The following is an 11,139-nucleotide window of genomic DNA, read 5'->3' on the forward strand; positions in this document are numbered from 1 at the left end:
CGGGAAAAGCCCAAAAAACCCAGCGAGATAGAGTTTCGGGCCCTGGTCCAAGGTGGTTCGGTGAAGCCCGGCCTAGCTCAGCCTAACTTCCACGGTGCTAGGCTAAAGAACCTAGATCCGGTCCTGCTTGGACTCAGACCAACCTAGTGAGGTAGTAATAGCTCCCTGATTAATAGTGGTTAGATCGAGCCGAGTCGGGCTTAGAAGCCCGGCCCAGCCCGAAATTTGACCCGGTCCAACAACTAGAAAAATAGTCATGGACTGAAGGGCCCAGACCTAGACTGGAGTGGCTTGGACCAGCTGCTGGTCAAGCAGCTAGTTTCTTAGTCATTGGGACTGATAAGTGGCTGCGCCGGTCTAAGTCGACACCTGACCCTGATTCAGGCAGAATAACTAGCCTATTACGGCAATTTTTTGTCATATTACGAAAATATCCTAAAAATGGTGAAAAATAACCAATTTTGAGGTATTTTGATCTTTAGGCTATGAGGTTGCCTCAGTAAATAGAGTGAGTTTTATTTATTTTTCTCATCTAAAACTCTTTTACTTCTCCCTACGACTCTCCTATTCTCTCTAATATAGTATTATAGTCTTTTATTCTCTCTTATACTTTCTTGTACTCTATAATTGCAATGGCTTCCTCCTCCGATTATGAAGGGCAAAATCTAACTCTTGAAATGAGTCATATAGCCACTCCTACTACCAATGTGTATCCCGAATCTGGTGTTGATGATCCAACACATAGATCTCCTAAAAGGCTGAGTTCTGAAGTGTGGGCATAGTTTGAGAAGATAGAACTCTCCAGGATCAACACGACAAACATCTTACCCATAAGGCCAAATGTGCATTATGCAACCATATCTTTAAAGTTCATCATAGGAGTGAGACTAACCACCTCAAACGCTATTTGAAAAAACACAACAAGCAAAGGCAACGTCTCAAGGCACAATCCGCTAATCTCTACTTTCTCAATCATCTTCATCTTCTTCTAGTAGACTCTGTTCATGGAACTACGATGCAATTAAAGCCAAGAAATGCATCATCAGGTTTATTATTTTTAAAAGCCTTACTTTCAAATTAGTAGATGATGATGAATTTGAGAATATGATTAAATCTTTTTTATACTATTTTTTAAAAAATTTCTCCTCAAAATTCTCAACGTGATATTTTGAAATATTATCACAAGGAAAAAATAAAAATAATTCTTATTTTCCAAAGCTTGAACTATAATTTGTTTTTTAACTTCTAATGTTTAGACATCTAGAGCAAAAGTTGGTTATCTATGTATCACAACACGCTGGATTGATGACATTTGGTAAATATTTAAAAGTTTTGTTTCTTTTTTTTTTATTTGAAGATTCATACACTGGTGAAAATATTGCTAATAATAATGGAAGAACTTTTAAAATTAGAATTTCTAAATAAAATAAAAAATTACAAGTAATAAAATGTAGTTGCAGATTACATCAGATCATCTTTGCTCATATCATTTTTGTTATTGCAATGCTAGAGTGGTATTTTTCATATTAGATGCATGTGTCATATTTTGAATTTAATTGTTCGAAGTACATTTAATAAAATTAAATTAATGATAGAAAAGTTAGGGTTATAGCTTACTCTATTAAATAACGACTTCAAAGATGGAAACAATTGTGTTGAAAAAATATATAAAATCTAAGTTAATTCTAAATGATGTTGACCACAGGTGGAATTTTACATATACAATGTTAAATGTAACAATAGAGTATAAGAAAATTATAAACGATTTTGTTGCTCTATATACTTCTAGTTCTAGATCTACACCTATTAATGGGCAATTATAAGTTGGCTAAAAGAGATGCTACAAGTTTTTTATGAAGCTACTATGTTATTATCCAGTTGTTATTATTCAGCTACTACTCAAGCTGCTTTACAAGTTTTCAATAGTTAAACTTTTTTAATACTTATCGCATGGATAATTTTTTCAGACATGAATTTTAAAATGGGTAGCAAATTTAATAAGTAGTTTAGTCATATTCCTATTATTTTTGGTTTGGGGATTCTTATATATCCATGCTTGAAGGATATTAGCCTCCAATGTTTATTGGATTATTTCTATTAGAACATGGTGATAGAAACTAATAGTAGTCAGACTATTACCACTCTTACTCATCATAACACTATTAAATATTATTTTTAAAGATTATTTGATGAGTATACGGGTAGATATGGTGTAAGCACACCTCAACGTATAGATACTATAAGCTCTAGATGGGGCAAAGGTAAGCTTTTTGATAGACAATTAATGATAGATAGGCTAACACGTATGGGTAATAACCATGGATCAAGATCATTAACAAGGAAAATTTCTAAAATTGAATGATATTTAACTGCACCTCTAGTCAAACCTCAAAATAATGTTGATTTTGATATTTTTACAATGGTGGAGAGTATATGGAAGAGTTTCATATCCAATACTTTTCATTATGGCTCTTGACTTACTAACAATGCAGATTTCTATCGTAGCTTCAAAATCTGCCTTTAGCACATCAGGATATTTTATCGACGACCATAGAACATTGCTCGATCTGTCCACTATACATGCATTGACCAAATAGATAGTATTGAAGATAGACTTAATGATTTGACGACAGGAGTAAGGAGTAGAAAGTTATTTGTAATTTGTAATATTTATTTTTAACAATAAATCTATGATAAATTATATTGGAAAGAGTTACAAATGATAGTGATATAGATGAGTAGGTGTTCGCGTGGAAAACTGTTTTCTTTTTCATTGATAGGTTACAAAAGATCCGGTCTTTTTTTAGATCCGGTTACAATTAAATCAAGGAAAAATAAGAAAAATTACAACTTTCCTTTTGTGAACAAATCGCGAGCTCCTGTTTTGCGGTCGCTCGCTTTGGTGGGTTCTTTGCCTGCGCCGGGGTTAATCCGTGGACCACCGCGCGATCTAGATCCGGTCGGATCTACACGATTATACGGGTATTATTCCACGAAGGGAATAATAGCCGGGAGGGATTAGTCCACCAAGGGAATAATCGCTCGGATCTCGAGATCTAAGACCAAGCTTAGATCTGGAGTGTAGTCTCGTGTAGATCTCAGATCTGTTCTTTCTTCCTCTCGAAATCCTGCCTTTTCTGACGTGGATGGTCGCCGAGGATCAGATCCGAATGTGCAAGTCTTCTGGTCTTCAAAGCTCCGAGTTCACTCTTCAATCCGGCAGAGTTTCGGCTCTTGAAAGTTCAACCTTTGAAAATGAGCAATGCCTAGCCTAATTATAGGCTCTCTGAACTGTGCCCGCGCACAGGAAAATGTCGGCCACCTCTGGGTGGCCGGCACTGTGCCGAGCCACCCAGAGGTGGCTCGGCTCATGGCCGAGCCACCCCGAGGTGGCTCGGCCGCCGAGCCACCCCAGGGAGGTGGCTCGGCTGTGGCTCGGCCACCGAGCCACCTCAGGGTGGCTCGGCTTTGGCCGAGCCACCTTGAGGCGGCTCGGTTTGGCCGAGCCCCTCTGGGTTTGCTGTTTTCCGTCGTTTTGTGTTGTGTCCGTTTTTCGGTTTTGTCCGTGATTTGGTTGATTGAAACTCTGATTTGTTGATCTGATTTGGCAGTAAGTCTGATTCCTGATTTGGCAGTAAATCCACTTCTGAGTTCGAGTCCGAAACTGATCTTGATTCGATCGTGATTCGTCCGAGTCTGTTCCCGGTTGGATGACTCGTTGATTCTTTAACACTTGGCTTGATCCCGAACGCGTATGGATGCATTCCGTCGCTTGCGTGCGATTCGTCGATCTCGTCGCCTCGTTGGTTCGTCGGTTTGTGCCGATCTATGCTAAGGGACCTATAAGCAATTTTATATGCCTACAGTAGGTACCAACCTATTTAGATGTACTCATCTATTATGATGTGATAATTTTTAGTGATTAATAATAAGATAGAATTTTTATCAAAATTTCTCATATTTTAATTACTCCTAAAATTCCATTTTTTGGTAAAAAAAATCTAATTGTAGCTATTTTCTATAAAAAAAACTTCACGCTAGCCGAAGTGGTGTCCTGGGGGGTGTTTTTCTCGTGCCAGGTCCAATGCCTTGCCCAGACCCAAAAAATCGAGCCAGCCCATATAGTTTTCATGTAGTTTTCTTTGCATTTGAAGTATAATAGTAGGTAAATTGGTTTTAAATTTCCATGTGCTTTTGCGTTTAATAGTAAAATTTTGAAATAATGTTTATATTTTCATGTGGTTTCACATTTTTGGGATAGAATTGTGAAATAAAATTCTTCCAATTTTATAAAGGTTTACATTAAAAATAGACATGTAAAATGAAATATCTATTTTCAGGTACTTTAACAATTATTTTATGATAGCTTAACTTTTTTTCATTTCTTTTTATGACTGTTTGAAATGAATTTAATGATATAATTTAAGGGTATTATCACTGTGACAAGTCTTCAAAAAGATTATAATCTATAGTTTGTGTTTATAGAAAAACTAACTACAATCGGTATATTTCTTGAAAAGAGAATATACATGATTGAAGTATCTTAGTTCAAAGATGAAGGCTTATGTTGAAATGATTTAACTATTCAGAAATTTTTTTTTTAACTTTCACTTTTGTTTCTTCTTGCACCTACTTACATATATGAAATTTAATTATGAGTTATCATATTTGATTGCATTTTTGAATGAGGAAGACTAATATAGAGAGAGGGGTTTCTAAGTCTTAGAAAGATGCATGCTAGAGGTAACTTTGTTTTTGTATTGGAAGTGGATCTTCTTGTCTTGAGAGATATCAACGGAGAGGTGGAGTTTTGTAGGGATATAGTGAGATGGTGGGAGTTTCAGAGATGGAGAGATGAGATTTAGATGTTTGAGGATTATTAATTTGACCCGTTCAGATATGATCAAATCAACTAACAGAATTTTCTCAACAAATTGAGATAGTAGATTGTTAGAGATTGTAGGTTGTTGCACAAAGTTTAGGAGTAAAATTTATTTCATGGATAGAATTTTCGGGGTGGAGTGATAGTGGGAATGCCCTATAAATAGAAATGAAACTCCATTGGAAAAATCACATGGGAAATAAACTATTTACGGAACCCCTAAAAGAATATCTTTCTCCCTCTCATATTTTCACTGGTATTAGAGCTCATCCATTCCCATCTCTTTTATCTAATAGAGAAGAAGTGAGATCCGCTCTTTATCTGATAGATATAAGCTCACACCTATTTTTTTTCTCTCCTCCAACAGAATTTAATTTCTAAAAAAAGTTTTTTATTTTATTTTATTTCTCTTAAATAGATTTTCACGTGACCCTACTGTAAAACCCCGTATTTTTTTGTTATGTATATATGTAAATTAATATGATAAATAGCTTGAGGTCATAGATGTACATGATAACAAGTTATTTGAGATGATATGAGTGTATGTATATAGAGTTTTGTGCGTTGGTTTTGCAAATAATCAAAACATGCACGAAACAGGAAACTGCCAGATTAGTCGACTGACGAGCTTAATCGACTGATCAGTCAACTGACGAGCTATTTTCCAGTTTTTCCAGGTTTCGGGTCTTTTTTGATTGGTTCGGGTTTTGGGTTCGGGTCTGGCTATTCATATATGATCTCCCCTACCCGAAAACACCCCCTCTCATCATCATATCTGAGAAACCCTAGCCCCCTCTCTTATCTCTCAAACCCTAGGTTCGTTCTTGGCGATTTTGGGGAGTTTCAAAGGATTTTTAGTGGGGTTCGAACATTGCAGCAAAGGGGAATCATCCTCTCGCAGATCCAGGAGTGTTGCAACACCCCAGAGGTGAGTAACATCTCGCCCAACTCTGTCCTTTTTGTTTTACACGAATTTATTGAGTTTTAATGAGTTTTTATTGAGCCTAAAACGTATTTTTAGTACAAAAAATAAATCTTTATAGTATATGATGCGAAATATTAAGCTTTTCAGTTTATAAAAAGATCATCAACGTTTTATTAAAGAGATCTAGATCTGAAAATGTTTGATAAGAGTTAATTCATGATTTATTGATTTCAAAACGTATCAAACATGTTTTTATATGTTTAAGGTTTTTGATAAATGTTTACATGCAGATCTTTCATTTCAGTTTAGCACATATATGTTAAAATTAGTATCTTTATGCTTGGAATTTATGATGGTAATTTTAGAAAAATTTTATTGCAATAATCCAAACCTGCGAACATGTTCTGCGCCACGTTCGGTCGACTGATCAGTTGACCGACGGGCTAGATTTTTCCAGCTATCAGTCGACTGATTAGTCGACTGACGGGCTGATTTTGTTTTCTGTCAGTTCCCTAGTCGACCGATTAGTCAACTGGCAAACTGATGTGGTTCTAGCTGATCTCCTCAGTCGACCAATGAGTCGGCTGATCTCCTCAGTCGACCAATGGCATCAGTCGACACAAGAGTCGACTGATGGCATTAGTCGACACATGAGTCGACTGATGAGGTGTTTTACAGATTCTTGATCTGTTTGAGTTGCTTTTCAGGGTCGCCTCGATTATCTGACACTAGTTTACAATGTTAGTGATTTATCTATACATGTGAGTTGGCTTTTGACACAAGTACCGATCCGCACACCGAGGCACGTGTGACATGAGTCTATGTGTATCTTTTGTGTATATATATCATCGACACTTACACTCTGCATAATTTATATTTAGTCCTCGTGTTGGACACTCATTCCTTTCAGTCCTCATGTTGGACATTCATTTTACTCAGTCCTCGTGTTGGACATGCATTACCTTTAAGTCCTCATGTTGGGCATTCATTTCATTCGGTCCATGTGTTGGACATTGGTTATATTTAGTCCATGCGTTGGACATTGGTTATATTCAGTCCATGCGTTGGACATTGGTTATATTCAGTCCATGCGTTGGACATTGATTATATTCAGTCCATGCGTTGGACATTGATTATATTCAGTCCATGCGTTGGACACTCGTTACTTTCAGTCCATGTGTTGGACGTTTACTTCATGCAGTCCATGTGTTGGACATTTAATCTATATAGTCTATGTGTTGGACACTTAATCGTTTTCGGACATGACACTCATGTGAGTTTGACGTGACACTATGTTTGGAAGTAGAGATGGGTTTTGTATTCTTTTGATTTTTTTATTCCTATATTAGATTTCGGGTTTGGTATTTAGGGATTTACAATTTGAGATATAAGATATATACATGAGGGTTTCCTTGTTTGGATTATTTCGCTCGATGTACCTATGCTCATGTTGTAGTTTCCTAAATACTAAAACCCTTCTTTTGCTAGGATCGCTGATATTAAATTATTATGTATTAACTGTATTTTCAAATACAGTGAGTCCTATCCCTTGGGGTTGGTTGTGATGTTGCTCGCTAGCGCTTTAACGCTCGTTGTCCCTCCCCCTTTCAGGTAACGAGCCAGGAGCCGGAGAGTCATAGGATGATGGCGATGCACTATAGTGATCATCTGTCTAGTTTTGTTACATTTTATTTTGGTGCTCCACCGTAGATGTATAGTTTGGACTTGAGAGTATTTATTCTAGTGTTGTAAAGGCTGTGTGCCTTATTTCATATTATCAGACATTGTATATTTGATACTTGTTGAGATCTCCAGATTTGTTTAACTCAGACATGGACCTTTGTATTTTCGTTTATTGGATAATGAAGTATTATTTTAATTTCTATCATTTCATCATTTATCTTTTGTATTATCTTTTACTTGCTTGTACCTATACCTGTTGTTGACTCTACTAGAGAGATAGTAATTATGATGGTGAAACATGTTATTGAACGGTGTGGTGCATGGCAGGTTTGACATTCCTGGTTTTACCTCGGACTGTAGCGTTGTGTGAACCCAGGGGCATCACAGTTGGTATCAGAGCTCTAGTTCCAGTATCCTTAGGATCATCCTGTGTCGAGTCGTGGAGCTAGGATAGAGTTTTTTTTGGATTCATGTATAGAGTCCGATAAGAATTTCCTAGTATGAGTGAGGATGATATATGCGTATATCTCAAAAATTTGAGAATTTTTTTTATGATAACTATTTTTGTTTAAAGTATTTATGTGAATACTGTATGCTGTGAAAATCGTATGGTGATACGTTATGTATGTATATATATATCTATTTTGACTCATGAACTCTTTTTGTTATATGCTCAGATGTCAGAATATGGTATGCCACGTACTCGGAGATCTGGACAGGCTGAACCACAACAAACTCCACTCGAGCCACATTAGACACCAACTGAGCCGCAACAGGCTCCCCAGTACCTGATAGATCTTATAGCTCCCCTTGTCGCTATGATAGTAGCAATCGAGTTACACCACCACCACTAGTAGCTGAAACCGCCATTTCTTAGGAAAATAGGATGGGTAAGTTTCAGAAGGACAAGGAAGGGAGTGCTAAGAGAGGGCACACCAGAGACAAGTGTAAGAACAAGAGACCCTTGTCTGGACCTCAACAGCAGCAACAGGGCCCTCATAAGAAGGGATCCCAACAGGATCAGAGAGCACGTCAGTAGCGCAAGTTTCGGGGAAACTTGTTTTAACTATCGCAAGGTCGGACACAAGGCATTAGAGTGCCGCAGTGCACCAACAAGAGCTCAGAAGGGAAATGGTCCGAATCAGCAACAACAGAAGACTGAGGGGTAGGTTCTAGTAGTTCAGGAGGTTCCCCAGGGGCAGATTGTCCCATATTCTCCAGCACCAGTGGTAGAGCAGTCTTCAGCCACTGGCAGAGTATATGCAGTAGTTCCGCATGATCATGGAGCTAGCGGAGCAGTTGTGGAGGGTACGTTCCTCGTGAATCCTTTTCCCGTCCGTATTCTTTTCGATTCGGGAGCTTCACATTCTTTCATTTCGTATGCTTTTATGACTAGACTCCAAATCATAGCTCAGACTATAGACATTTCATTATCAGTTTCCATCCCTTTAGGTGAGGTATTGTTTCTGGAGAGCATTTGTAGGAGGTGTATTATCAGTCTAGATGAGTCGGAGTTTGTCATAGATTTAATAGTGTTGCATGTGTCCGAGTTTGAGGTTATCATTGGTATGGGTTGGTTGTCATCCTACCACGTTAGTATTGACTGCTTTGCGGAGACAGTCAAATTGCGAGCGTCCGATGGGTCCGAGTTGATTATAGCAACCTCTCAGGGCAACCGTTTTGTAGAGTCATTTCTGGGGTACATTGAGGAGGTGTTGCGATGGGATCAAAGTATTGATTTATTGGAGACTAGAGTTGTTTCAGAGTATTAGGATGTCTTTCAAGACATACCTAGGTTACCTCCTGTGTGAGAGGTTGAGATTTGTATTGAGTTGCAGCCGGGCACAGCTTCGAAATCCCGCGCACCCTATCGCATGGCACCAGCTGAGATGAGGGAGCTTCAGACCCAGTTGGACAAGTTGTTAGCTCAGAGTTTTATTCATCAGAGTCTTTCTCCGTGGGGAGCGCCGGTTCTCTTTGTGAAGAAGGAGGACGACAATATGCATTTGTGTATCGATGATAGAGAGTTGGACAAAGTCACTATCCAGATTTGATAGGATTTATGACTTGTTCGATCAGCTGCGCGAAGCACAACATTTCTCGAAGATTTATCTTTGTTTTGGGTTATTATGGTTGCGAATTTGAGAGATGGATTTTCCCCAACCGCTTTTCTTACTCGAGATGTATCTTTCGAGTTTCTGGTCATGCCATTTGGGTTGACCAATTCAATTATGATAATCATGGATTTAATGAACCGGGTTTTTCCTATCCCTATTTGGATCAGTTTGTGATTATTTTTCGATGATTTTCTTATTCATTCGAGATCGGAGGCAGAATAGGAGCATCACCTACGTTTAGCTTTGCAGACTCTACGGGAGCATCAATTAAATGCCAAGTTTAGTAATTTCGAGTTTTGGATTTTCGAGGTCAGATTTCTCAGCCATGTCATCAGCAGAGAGAGCGTAGTAGTGGATTCAGCTAAAGTTACAGTAATATTTGATTGAGAACCACCAAAGACGATGATAGAAATTCATAGCTTTTTGGGTTTAGCCGACTAGGCTATTACAGGGAGATCATATAGAACTTCTCGAAGATTTCGAAGTCACTTACACGTCTTACGAAGAAGAGTGTATAGTTTATTTGGAGCACGGAGTGCCAGGAAGCTCTTAAGACTTTAAAGGCTCAGTTGACTATAGCGTCAGTTTTGATTACCCCGAATAGTGATAATACATTTGTCATCTACATGAACGTATTATTGTAGAGCCTAGGATGTGTTTTAATGAAGACCCAGAGAATTGTGGCATACATTTTCACCACGGTTGAGAACTCATGAACAGAATTATCCCACCCATGATTCGGAATTTGACAGTAGAGGTCTTCGCACTGAAGACATGGAAAATATTATTTATATGGAGTGTAGTTTGAGCTATTCATCAATCATTAGAATTTGAAGTACCTTTCCTTTGAGAAGGAAAATCAACCAGGGACAGCGGAGATAGGTTAAGTTTAAGAAGGATTAAGATTAGGCGATTCAGGATCATCCGGGGAAAAACGAATGTTGTGTCATACGCATTGAGCAAGAAGTATAAATATTGTATTTTCAGCATTGAGATGTTCTATGTATTGAGATTTTTTCCATCATTAGCCAGTTTGGTTTTAGGACAGAGATTGTTGGGATATATATATATATATATATATATATATATATTTGGGAGCTATGTCAGTACAACTATTTTAGAGTGACAGAGTAGTCAGAGCTCAGTTAAGACTCTTACAGTCAAACTCAATATGGAAATTTTCAAAGAGCCAAAGGCTAACTTGATTGATGGAACAGATGAAGGACTTTGAAAGAAGAGCCGATTAGTGGTACCAGCTAATGCAAAACTAGAAAGGAACTTATTTGACGAGGTGTATCATACTCGGTACACTGTGCATCCAGGGACAACTAAAATGTACAAGGATCGGAAAGAAACATTTTAGTGGAACGGCATGCGAAGGAAGATTTCAGAGTATGTAGCTTAAGGTTTTACCTGCCAACAAGTGAAGACAGAACATCAGAGATCAGTAGGAACCCTACAACCTTTACCCATTCCAGAGCGGAAGTGGGCATATATTTCTATGAACTTCATTGTATGATTGCCAAAGTCGA

The sequence above is a fragment of the Asparagus officinalis genome, chromosome 7, assembly GCF_001876935.1.
Source record: "Asparagus officinalis chromosome 7, Aspof.V1, whole genome shotgun sequence".
Lineage (NCBI taxonomy): Eukaryota > Viridiplantae > Streptophyta > Magnoliopsida > Asparagales > Asparagaceae > Asparagus > Asparagus officinalis.